General features: G+C 37.6%; 1 protein-coding gene across 8 annotated transcripts in view; it reads right to left on the bottom strand.

Annotated features, from left to right (window-relative positions):
* SULF1 (sulfatase 1) overlaps positions 1-13379 on the bottom strand; it is a 193823-nt gene that overhangs the window by 98592 nt on the left and 81852 nt on the right. For all 8 annotated transcript variants that reach the window (XM_038129787.1, XM_038129792.1, XM_038129788.1 and 5 more), the window contains one exon: positions 8443-8540. The gene's annotated coding sequence lies outside the window, so the exon portion shown is untranslated. The remainder of the gene's footprint in view (positions 1-8442; positions 8541-13379) is intronic.

Here is a 13379-nt window from a genome sequence, read left to right as displayed (position 1 = left end):
ACCTGTTAGAGATGACTCACAATGTTGTGTAAATCTTGGTATTGTTACCTGACTTATTTTGTCACTCAACAACCCAGAAGGAGCCAGGAAAGCAGCACTTCAGCTCTGCTCCTGAGTTTCAGCTATTTGATCAGGCTTCCTTCCTTAAGACTGGTGCTTGCAAAGTTTCACAAAAGCTGTTGTTTTCTATAACTGTAATTGTTGTTTTCTATAACTGTAAATCTAGTTTGACCTACCATATTTTTATAATGTTCTTAGGGCTAAATATAGAAATTATTCTTTCTCTTTTTTTTTTTTTCTGATCAAGAAGAAATTTTCCACCCATGTAAAAATTGTTTGCTATTTAGCTAAGGGCATAAACATTCCTTTGGGAGGTCTGAACTAAATGAGGCTATAGATTTTGGAGCTGGAGGTTTAATAATTCCCTCAGCTGTATGCTGAAAGGCACAGGGCCCTCTTGGGCAGAGGCAACACCTTGCCAAATTCATTGAATGAAAGCTAAAAAGACCCTGATCCACTCAAACACAGAAACAACTTGTCATTAGTTGCACTGCCAGTACCTGAAAACATGTGACCTTTGCTGCTGGCAAAGTAACATCTTATAGCCCAGAGGTACATCAACTAAGCTTAACACAAAGTCAGTTTGACACTAACATTAATCTAGGGCTTGTGGACTTAGGAGAATCACAAATTTTCTTTTATAGCTTGAAGCAGGTCAAACATCTCCCTTTATCAAAACAGGCTTTCAGTTTTCTCTGCAGTTTTAACAGCATATATTATTCTACTGCTCATTAACCCCTTGTTTAGTTTGTTAGCATCCATAACATTATACATCACTGAAATGGCTGCACTTCAATGATGGGTGAAATGATCCCTCTTGTTTTCTTCATATAGTGAAGTAACAGTGCAACATGAAAATGTTTTACTTTATTCGTACTTACAGAAAGGACCTATCTACAAAAAGGAAAAAACCCCACAAACCAAAAAACTAGACAGTGAAACATCAGAGCCAGAAATCTCTTAAGCCATTTTTAGACAGAAAGTGCACTTATTTCTAGTTTGCATTTTAAAACTGATCTATAGAACTACTTTGCCATTATTCAATATACAGATCAAGAATGCACATTAACTCTTATCCTGCACTGAAAATTCACACATTAACTATTATCCTGCACTGAAAATTCAACTCGCAAAGTGATGCTTTCTTACTCAGCAATATTTGCTTGGTGAATACCAAATTTAGAACTAATGCAAGAGCAAAACCAGAAGAGAAGTCTTCCAAAGATAGATGTCTCATTCAGCTGTTATAATGGTGATAATCGAATGAGTAACTCTATATAGGACATCTAAAATTTGGAGGCAGAAAACTTTTTCTACAGAAATTTATCCAATGTAGCCCATCTAGCTTTACTATTAGTGGTTTCTAAAAGAGAAGTTATGTTTGTAAACTTGCTTGCAGTAGCTGAATAGCTTTAACAGGGTCACTGTAACCACCATGAGCTACAGAAGACATGGAACATTTATGATGCTGGTCTTATGACAGAGTTGCACATTAATGAATATCACCACAAATTTTTCAGAAGTCAGTAGAGCTGCTCTACCTTTTATATATTCCTGGAATGAGACAGATCCACTCAGCTCTCTCTTACCACCATTTTTTTCTACCTATAAGTATTGCTTTATTGTCTATTCTAGTTAATAGTCTGTGAGTTAATAGTTAGATCTTTGTTAATGCTGTATTTCAGCATTGTGCTTCACCTTAACTTTTCTTTATTTTAATCCTAGCCTATGTTGTGTGTGTGATACAATATTCAGATTGGAAGAAAAGTCTCAACAGAGACTTTTCTCACCAGACCCAGCCGAAAATTGCCATGCACTTGAGAATCACATCATGCATTCTGAAGTTGGTACAATAGCAGCTGGTACGAGATAGAAGGAAAAATAAAAATCACCACTCTCACCCCAAAATATTTTTAAAATGCACATCTTCTTTTATATGGTTAAAAATTCATCATGATCCTGTTGGGTACCTTGAGGCATAAAATAGAGCCACTATGTTCTGAACACAACAGAATATAATCCTTCTGGAATTTTAAGTGTAACCTAAGCATTAGGAGTTCACCACTTCCATGGCATCATGGCCGTGGGGATATTTATGAATTTATCTAAATCACAAAAGAAATTCAAAGTCTTAAGTTTTCACAGAAAATTTGTTTTCTTTTGTTGTCTGGATTATTTCAATAGTCATGCAGAGCTTCAAATATTCAGGAACACACAGTGTACATGATGGTTTAATTTGGTACCATTCAAGCTATGAAGTGGGGAAGGCCTGCTGCCTAAAAGAAAAAGTTAATGTGTGTATAAGAATCTAAAAACACTGGTAAAGAATGTTTTCATTTCAGTTACAATTACTGTGTCATCATATCTTTATTTGCTTTCAATTTGTTGCATGGTTGAACGCTGTCACTCAGTCATGTCTCTGGCTATTTATAAATATAAATTTAATGGCTATGAAGACCTGCTTTGTTAATCAGTGTTTATATTTTATTACCTTAGTCATCTTAACTTACATCTCACAGGATTTCAAAATCACATAAAATCTCTGATCACTGAGGGGTCAGAGAAAGCCTTCAGTGGGAACTGTTGTGGCCTGCAGCTTCCAGGATCAGTTCCTGAAGATAAATGTGCTCCCTGTGTGATACATGACTCTTGAGCCATGAAGCCTGGGATTTCTCTGTGGCATTTATGAGCATCCTGCTACTGCATTACAAAAGCACTTCACAATCTTAAATGTATCTGTCCTGTGAGGTGGTAAAACAATGTTTTCCCTGTGTCATTGTCTGTAGCACTGTCACACAGAATGTCTTGCCCAGAGCAAAAAGGTGACACTAGATTCCTCTAAATACCAGCTCATCCAACTAACTAGGGCACCAGTTTTCTCACTGCTATGTAGCACCAAAGAAGCTGAGAAGGGGATGATATAGAGAGTCTCATACATACATCTCTCTCTCCTCTGTACACATTCCTATATATTAGGAATGACAAAACTGGCTGGAAACTCATGAATTTTTCTTCCACATGAGGAATAAACTGTGAAACATGGTTGAATTCCCCAGAAGTAAGGAGGCAGTAGGGAAAATGATTACAACTCAAGGCAACAATAAGAAATGATGTCTTATGTAAAACTGCAAGGCAACTACAAACGCTGGAAAATTTTACCATTAGTGTTTCTTGGCCCTGAGTCAGTAAGCTGCTTCATTGCTATGTCAATAGCACATATATAAACACATGTCCAAATACTTTTCTCACTGCAAGTAGATTTAAGCAGTTGCAGATACATAATTTTTTTTCTGGATGTCCAAAAAAGTCCTCTGTGAAAAAATGTTACCCATATACTCATATACCTCACTCAAGAAGCATTTACATTTTTAATATTACTTTATCTCACCACTTACATGACATTAGGCAGTTCTGCCTGTTTGCATGGTTTTTGCTTTCACAGTTTTCTTTTGCCATTTTGGTCTTAATATGTGAAATCACAGAAGAGTTTCCTTTCTATTATTCTTTTCTTCCTTTCCCAGACGATACCATTTGATCTAGTTCCCATGTGCACCTTGTGAAGATCAACAAGGCCAAGTGCAATGTCCTGCATGTGAATCAAGCACAAATATGGACTGGGCAGAGAAAAGATTGAGAGCAGCCCTGAGGTGAAAACTTGGTTGGCAAGAAGTTCAGCACTAGCCAGCAATGTGCACTTTGAGCCCAGAAAGCCAACTGTACCCCAGGCTACATCAAAAAGTGAATGGCCAGCATGTCGAGGGAGGTGATTTCACCCCTCTACTCCATTCTTGTGAGACCCCACTTGGAGAGCTGCATCCAGCTCTTGGGATTCTCAGCATCAGAAGGACATAGAACTGTTGAAGCACATCCACAGGAGGGCCATTAAGATAATGAGAGGGCTGGAGCACCTCTCCTCTGAAGATAGACTGAAAACAGTTGGATTGTTCAACCTGGAAAAGAAAATGTTCTAGGGAGACCTTAAGGCAGCCTTTTAGTACTGAAGAGCAGGAGGGGAACAATTTACAAGGCCATGTAGGGAATGGATTTAAAAGGAAAAAGGATCAATTTAGGTTAGATATTAGGAAGAAATTCTTCACTATGAGGATGGTGAGGCACTGGAACAGGTCACCCAGAGAACCTGTGTATGCCCTGTCTCTGGAAGAGTTCAAGACCAGCTTGGATGGGGCATTGAGCAAGGTGATCTAGTGGAAGGTGCTCCGGCCCAGGGTGGGGGTTTGGATCTAGATGATCTTTAAGGTGCGTTCCAACCCAAACCATTCTATGACTATGGTTCTATAATAAGTAAAATCCAAACTATTTTATAGGGCAACTTTGCATTTTTGCAAGAAAAATGTTGAGATACTTTTGGATCAAGTTCCTGGCAGTAGAAGAGTATGGCTGAAAAAAAATCACAATTCTTAAATGTTCATCTGATGGGAAATCTTTGGGAGGAGGTAGAGGAAATAATGACACATACAATTCTTCTACAAAATCCACCTTAAAAACATTACTTACATGAAATATTATTTTTATCGCACTATGCATGTTTTATTTTGGTGTCCTTGCATGGTTATATTTCTCCACTATATAATGACTGATACTGGACAGGAAGGAAGTGACTTGGCTCTTACAGGGAAAAAACCTCACCACCTAAATGTAGGAAAATGTTCATAAAAACTTCCAGAGACTAGCAATTTGACAGCTTGATCTTGAAATCCTAAGAGTAAACTTTGAAAAAAAAAAAATCCCTGCCTTCATTTTGGTGCAGGTTGGAAAGGAAGCTATTTGGATCTCTTTTACTCTTGCCCGTGTCTTTTTTCCCGAGCACACCCTGAGCACGCTGCCCACCGAACTGCTGACCGCCTGTTCCTCATTAAGGCATGCGGTGCAGAGAAACACGCCGGCAAGAAAACCAATGAAGCAACCTAATCAGCAGCTGAGAACCCCTTCCCACTAAGTAGCAGGAGGAAATGAAGGAGAAAAACCTCATCCTTTCTCTTTGCAGCTCTACTGGTGTGAACTAATTTAATAGGGATGAGCAGCCACAAAGGCAAACAAGTTAAGTGACATGTGGTAGGTTACAGATATACTAAAAATGAAGCCAAGAATCTTCATTTTCACAGCTTCTAAAGGGAAAACTCTGAGATCACAGACTTTCTACTGTATTGACAGTCTGTAAAAAAACTCCCTCTAGATCCTAATCAACAGTGTATATAGAGAAACATGGGAAAGGCTTATGTGTGAGAGTGTGATGGGAAAGAAAACCAAATGGAAAAGGCTCTTGTTTACCAGGTCAGAACAGAAATGTTATGTAGGCAAGAAAGTCACAAAATGGAGAGGAAAAGAAGGGGCAAATTTGTGTATTTTTCTAACATCTCATTTTTTCATCTATAACTATTGTAGTTAGATACCATTTCCCCCCCACCCCCTTACCTTTCAGCTAACAATCCCCTTCTACATAATCCACTTTTCCTAACTGAGAAACTTGACAACATGAGAGGAAAAAGAATCAGTTTTGTTGGCAAAAGTGGAATATGCCGCTCAGAGAACTAAAGTCACTGATGGTAGAGATCACACAGGGGTATGCAGATGTGACTAGCTTCTTGTCAGGCTTCTTGGCAGATAATCTTTCTGTGGGTGCATGTCTGAACTTGTATAGGCATGCAATACAGAGATGCACCTCTCTGTATGTGTTAGAGGACTTTTCCTAAAGAACCTCCCTATTTTTGATGGGCATTTCCTTGTGACCTTTTAGCAGGAGAGAAAGAAAAAGCCTCTAGACGTGGAGAACACTTGACAAGATTCTGGCTAGAGAAAAGCTTATTACAGATTCAGCACAACTTGGCTGCATCCTGTATAGACAAATAATAAAAATGAAGTATCACAGCACAGAAAAAGCAACCCTACAAAAAGACAGTAGCTCTGCTGTACACCTGCAAGCAGGACTCTCAGCTATACCTTGCTAATGGGCCCTCAGAGTGCACACAGTAACATGAATGGTGATGCAGTCAGCTGCAAGAAAATGTTACATGCTCTAATGCTCTATGTGTCTGCTCCTCAGCTTCCTAGCAAACTACTGCCTGTTGGGATTTTTCTGAATTATTCTGGGAGACCCATCTGACCCTCTACCCGGGCTTCTCTTGGAGACAATGCTGGTCAGCCCCATTTCTTGCCCTCATACAGACTCACTCTCTTAAGTCCTGTAACATGGAAGCTTCTCCAGCTCTTAGCTCAGGATCATGCTCATTTCAGATGAACTGAAATGGGTGTTTCGAGCTCTTTCACTTCCCAGAAATAAACTGGGAACCCTATATGTATATTTGGAGCTGGAACTGGGATACATGTGTGGGCAGTAATGAAACTACATGTCTAAAAAATTTGACCCCCAGGGTTCAGTAGAATTCAACTTAACTGAAGTTGGATTGTGGAATGTCAGTGGATAATGTGCCAAAAAAGTCTTTGCACTGAGCATGTCATTAATAGATTATATACATAAGAGACATGATTTTTAAGCTTCAGGTCAAAAAGTTGCCTTTACATTTTTCTTGGAACTTCCCAACTATTTTATCCATGGTGCAAGTGATAACACTTTATTTCATAATAAATATTCTAAAGGCATTCCTAATACTGACAAATATGAATTACATTTCTGTACATTCACAGTTATAGGTTCATTGTATGAGACACTATGACCCTGAATCTGTAGAGAAAAGGTATGTTTATAAACTTGTAAAATCTCTCTAGAACAGCAGATAATGCAGTCAATGAAAAGTGAGCCACTGAAGTTTCATGTTAGATAAAAAATGTTCAAGCTTTAAAAAAAATATAAATTAACCTCTGGATCTGCAAAAATTGCTTGGAATTCTTCCAATATAACATCCTTCTTAAGATTATTTGGGCTTCCTGCCTTTGGTAGACTGGGAACATGACCAAAATGATCACTTGTCATTTCATTGAGTAGGACTGAAATGTATGGCAAATAATAATCTGATCCATTCTCTCCATCAAAATCAAGAGCACTCTATCTATATAATATTATTCATAACTTCCACTTCTGTGGAAATCTGTGGCATGCATTTTTTTGGCCTTAGTCTGGTTAACCTCTTCAAGAGCAATGTAGCAAAATTATAGATAGACCTATAGATAAACATAGTAAAAATTTAGATAAAGCTGGGAGAGAAAATTGAGTTGGAAATTAAGTTAATTACTAGATCACTGGTATAGGAAAGCCTGGATATTCTGATTTGCTGCATGCAAGAAAGTAATATCTGCTTTGTATGGGACCATTATGCAGCCACACATCTGGAGGGAAAATAAAGCAGATTGAATAAGCTTATGTTAATTCTAGTAATTATGAAGCATTATCAGAAGATCTGGAAATTTAGATATTTTGTAATTAAAATAAACTATGAGCTAACATGTCAGAAAGTTACTGGTTCCAAGAAAATTCCATACAAAGGTTTGCATGTGAAATAAACTTGATGTATAACATCTGTCTTTCACTGCTAGCGATATCTTAATTTTAAGTCCAAATTTACCTCTGCCACACATATACCTGCTATTAAATCACATGCATTTGCAAATTGTTTAACCAGAAATACTTTATGTAAATGAGGTGACAGAAAATAATATAGCTGAGGGGAAAAAATGAATCTCAGAGCATTTCAAACTTCCTGCTCTGTGTTCTGTCATGTGGCTTTATATTTTTATTTGTTAAGCTGAGATGTATGATTTGATACTGAGTCTATTGCCATAATTCCCCCATCACGAGGTCACCACACAACTTGCTATGAGTTCCACCTAAAAGTCAGCCAGACCTTGAAAGCACAGAACTACCACAGATACTTTGGAATTGCTTTGGCAGAGTCGCATAAGACAGCTTGCAAAATGCTTTTTCTTTACCATGACCAGCTGCATACAGTGAGATTAGGTTCAAGTTTTCATAATCGTCATGTTCACATAAACAAGGAAAATTCCAAACCATGATTTTTGCTTAATGTATATCTTTCCCTACAGGAAAACTGCATTTTATCTTGACATAACTGAAGCCTATTAAATATTCCTTTTCATAACTGCAAGACAGCATACATTATTTCACAGGATATTATTCAATAACCACAAAACATAGAATTCCTGGATATCTTAAAAAATAGAAAGTTAATAGCAAACCTTGGATTGAAAAGCTATCTGTGTAATCATTTGCTGGGTTACTAAAATGTGAAGGGTCCTTGGGTTAGTCTTGCGCCTTTAAAGTTTGGCAGAATAGAACCTCCAGATTTACTACAGCTTAATTATTGACCTGAATAATACTTAAGCCATGTAGCACAAACTGATGGCTTATTTGTTTAAATTAATTGCTGAATACACACATTACTTTTGTACCTTTGAAAATTTCCTGAAGTTAATGTGCCTTGGTTAATTTTCATAGCATTGGATAGAAGTCCGTATGTCTTGTTCAGTGAATTTATTATGGGCAAAACCTGCAAAAAGGGGAGAACACATTAATACTTATAACTACTAGGAATCACACAGTTGCAACACAAGCTCTGTTCATACTGGGTTCAGAATTTATTTGCAAAATTTAACTTATGAATTCCTATTTACTTTGCTGAATCACTCTGTAGAATCAAGTTTATCCACATATAGTTACCTTGCTTGCAAGTTGCCATGTTGCTATAGTTAAAATAATTGAAACTTAGAGCCTTAATATACCCAGATTCTAATGAATGGTTCAAATACCTAGATGTCCATCACTAAGTTCTATAACTTGTCAGGATATTTTTGGAGAATATTTGTAATATTTATTTTAATTGAAATTTCTGTTTTGGAGATACTTGTCTTAGCTTTCATAATTGTTCATTTGTCCTTTGCTAAAATAAAATAATATTGAAATAATACATAAATTAGCACAAACGAATCCATTTTGTCTTTAGGCATCCGAAAGGTAGCTACCAGTATCTGCTTTATTAATCTGAATTCCTTGCTCTTCTTCTTCCTTTGATAAAAACCAACAAGTAAATATCAACTTTCTCCGCTTCTGAACCAAGCAACTATTAAGATTCCAGATCTCATAAGTGACTTTAGTCACAAGGTTTCCCTGACAGAAAAAAAGAGCTTTGCTTAATTTATTTTCATGAACACGGGAAATTCTTTGTTGACATGAGCCTCAACTAGGCACAAGCTTCAGACAGGAGAGACACCACCTTTCCCCACCATCCTGGCAGCGAGTCTCCCCTGCATGTGTCAGCACCAACGCTCCTGGGGCTGAGGGGAGCCAGGTGAGAGAACTAATCTATCCAAGTACTAACCATGCCAGCCAAAATTATTAGAGCAAACCAGCAAACAAGATCATTTTTCAGATGGGTCAGCCCTTTCACTTGGCTCCCGTGTTGTCACACCAGTTCCAGTGCTCTCACAAAAAAGGAGGAGAACCAGGGGTCACCACACCAGAAGTCAGCACGTACAGCTTGAAGCCCTCGCCTTGAACACATGGGCACTGAAACCACTAGACAGTGCTTTCCTGCCTAAAAATCAGCCTGTCAGTTAAAAGGGCATCTCTCTAAACTTTCTCTTCCTCTGTTCCTCTTCTTCTTTGACTTCTTTTTTGACTGACTTCTTTGTCTGTCAGTCTGTCTGCTCCCCTTCTCCAGGATCTCTCTCCATCTGGTGCACCATCCTTCTGGGAAGAACAGCCAGCTCATGGCTGCCCAATGCTTGCACACTCTTGAACAGCTCAGAGGGCTGACTTTGGTTTTGGAACAGTCCTTTTTACTGTTTCTTACAGCAGTTTGTAAGGTCAGTGGCAGAGAAGTCTATCTATCTCTTTTGAGGCTGGTGAGTGCACTTAGATTCTTCATTTGAGAACTTCTGAAAGGTCAAACTGAACCTTATTAGGAAAGCTCTGGTGACTTGCACAGACACCATCAATGCAAACAATGAACACAGATGGGGAACATTATTTCAGTCACAGCTGGGTACCTGGGACCAAAAAAAAAAAAATTCCCAGGATAACTGGGGCATTTATAGCTCCCAGGGGATGGAGTGGGAGGAAAAAAAGAAAGAATGAACTCTCCCTTCAATAAACCCAAACTGGAGATAGTATAAATCAAAACTGAGGAGCCTGAAATACACACAAACCTAATATGCTGCCACAAAATAAAATGTAACCTTTTCTTCTCTACTGCAGAGCAGGTTAATACAGTGGCATAAACAGCAGACTCATTGTCTCAGTTAATTGGAAAAGATTGTGAATTTTAAATCATCAGTTTTTAGGCAGCCAAGACTGTGAAGGTCTGAATAAGTTTAAATCAAAAGCTGCCAGTATTTGGGAACTTAACAAATTACCTCATAGTTATTAGTATGCCATAAATAAGTACCTGCAGTATTATGGGCCTTTAAATCTTACCTTTTTCTTATGCAAGAAAGAAATATTATTATTTTTCCACTCTCAGTTCAGTCCTTCTTTTCTGTAGTAAATAAACCAATAGAAGTGATAGCAATTTCTAAGCAATAAATTTAATAATATTTTGAAAGGGAAAAACCCCAAACAAATCACTATACCTATCACTTTACTTCTAGGAGTAAATCCCAGCACAGTAAGAAAAGCATTGCATACACGACTGTGTTTTTGAGCTGTCCCATAAACTTCACTGGGACCATGGTCTCAAATTTCAGAAGGGGGCAGTTACAGCAAAATACATTGGTACTGCCATTTTCTCCATTTATAAACAATTATTTTTCTTATTTAATTTTTTCTTGAGAAGATTGTGCAGGCAGTATACAGTATCTACAGAGGGCAATAGCTCTCTAAAGCTGCTTCTGCAGGTGCAAAGCAGAAATCCAGCAAGACTTATTTAGATTTCATCCAGTAAGTTCAGTTAAGCCTGCTTCCTAATAAATCAAGATACAAACCAGTGTGCTGTTAGGTTTTCAGTTTGGTCTGGCTTTGAAAACCAGTAGGTCTTCTGCAATTTTACCTTGAAAATTTAAGATCATAATCTGTGCTGAAAACTCTGAATGTTTAAAAAATACACAGGCACGAAATAACTACAAAAATGAAAATTAATGTTATTATTGTATTATGTAATATGTAGCTTTGGATCTCTTTATTTGAAAGATTAGTTTGTCCAGCTTTTAGTAATGTATTATTTTTGTTGTTAGGTTTCCAGTTTTTTAGCAGGGTAGTAACTGCTGGGATAATCAGACTGAAGGGTTTCTTTGGCATTGCCACTAGCTACTAATGAATCTTTTTGCTCACCATTGATGTCGTATAAAGTTATGGGCAGCTAATGAAGACTTGTATTTCTCTCTGGATACCCTCAGCACCCTTGGGCATGTATATTGCTTGGGCCAAGAGGTTAGGGATTAAAAAAAGGCACTCTCACAGTCAATGACCCTCAACACAACTTGTCTGTCCCAAAGGCCACACAAGCTCTCCTTTGAGCACATCAGAGGAGCCAGCAATGCTCTGCCAAACTTCTGAGTGCCATAACTCTTGGGTGACCGGCGCTAGGGATGGGTGAGTGCACCAGGGCCCTTCCCACAGGAGCTGGTTGAATGAACAGGAGCATTAGAACAATTTTTTTTTTTCCCACAGCAAAATCTGTGACATAACAAAAGGCCAAGAAGTCAAAAAGACATGCTTTTCCCACTTCCTGTGTTAGATAGACCAAGCCTTATGACGTGAGGAAATATCAGCCATCAGCTACAGTACAAGGGGATGTGAAGGAAGGATAGGTATGCAAATACTTCAAGATGATTAAGCATATTATTCCTTCAGTTTTAAAACATTAATGAGGTCTTACTCTGTTTTGTAACTATTGCTTGTTGTAGCTACATGGAGAGGTGGGCTGTGATGCATAAGGCCAGATGTTTAGCCGTAGCAATGTGAGTGCAAATCCCACAGAAAGGGTGACTATGTAGAAGTACCAAAGGAAGAATTTTGGCCCCTAAATTGCTATTAAAAGGAGTATTTTTCCCTATTATTGTTGTTGTTATGGGAAACAAATTGGGCAAAGAATTTTTTGGAAGGAAAGGTCTTTCTAATGGCCAAGAATGTAATAGCAAAGAAAATAAAACAAATTATTAAGATGAAACTAAGCTAATTAAGAAAACAATGGTTAGAACAGCAAATTAAGCAGAGGGAAGATGCTTAAAAAAACATCTTTACATCATTTGTGTTCACAGTCAGTAAGCTGACTGCATGTGGACAAGAAAATCTCTTTTTTTCATTTGTAGAAATATCTCCCTCTATCACTGAGAGAGATAGATGCTTTTTTTTATATAATTTTTTTTCTCACTACGCACTGAAGATGTTAATTTCAAGGACATGATAAGACAAAATCACTAATCACCTATTTGCACCATCTGGGGTGAAACACTGATTTTATGAATCACTTTATCTATACATAAAAAAGAGTAATATTAGATGATGAAACAGAGTAATGATGAAATAAGCCCTTGAATGACATATAGAAGAAGAGTCAAATAGCACTGGAATCAACAGGAATCTTTCAATTTACCTAAGTAGGTACTAACAAGTCCATACAGAGCAGAAAAATACATATGGAGATGGTAACTACCATTGTCAAAGTTTCCAGATCCCTGTTTTCCACATTCATGAGCATATGAAAATACAATGCTTTCCTGTAGGTGTACAAAAGAGTTCATTATGACTTAACTTTTGAGAGGAGGTTATACCATAATTTTATTCTATGGAAAAAGGATTCATTTTCCACTTTAAATACTGCCGTGTTTAAAGAAATTGCATTCAAATTTTAATTTTTCTTTTCTTACTTTTATTCCTCATGTTTCTGTGCATCATTTGCTACCAAAATTCTTAATACAAATTCTTAATACAGACAGGAACCTTGTCACAACACATTTCCAAACCGCAGTACAGATGGAAACTTAACAGCATCCCATGATGAGAAAGGCTTACAGCACACTGTAATACATAAAATTATTATTTATTGTTTCTGCCTTTGAACAGCAGGAGTTTAGATACTGCCAGATGGCATATTGTTTGGGAATTTGGGGGAATGTAAATGCATGTGTGGCACTGAGAGATATCCTCCCTGTATAACACAGATAACCCATAAAACATAGGAGAGGTTACTGTGTGCAGGACTTTTTCCATAGCTGGGACATATTGGTGATTAAAAGTTTTCCAAATCATTCCAGAAATGGTAATACATGGTTGTAACCATCTCCTGGGGCTGCAATCATCTTACTTAATTTCACAAAAGAAAAACTGTCACAAAGCCTCCAAGGAAGACCTGAGGGACTGCAGGGAGTATTGTGTGTGATTCACTTCATCT

Source organism: Motacilla alba, chromosome 2 (genome assembly GCF_015832195.1).
Source record: "Motacilla alba alba isolate MOTALB_02 chromosome 2, Motacilla_alba_V1.0_pri, whole genome shotgun sequence".
NCBI classification, from domain to species: Eukaryota; Metazoa; Chordata; class Aves; order Passeriformes; family Motacillidae; genus Motacilla; species Motacilla alba.
Note: the sequence above shows the minus strand (reverse complement) of the source record. Positions and strands in the feature narration are given on the sequence as shown.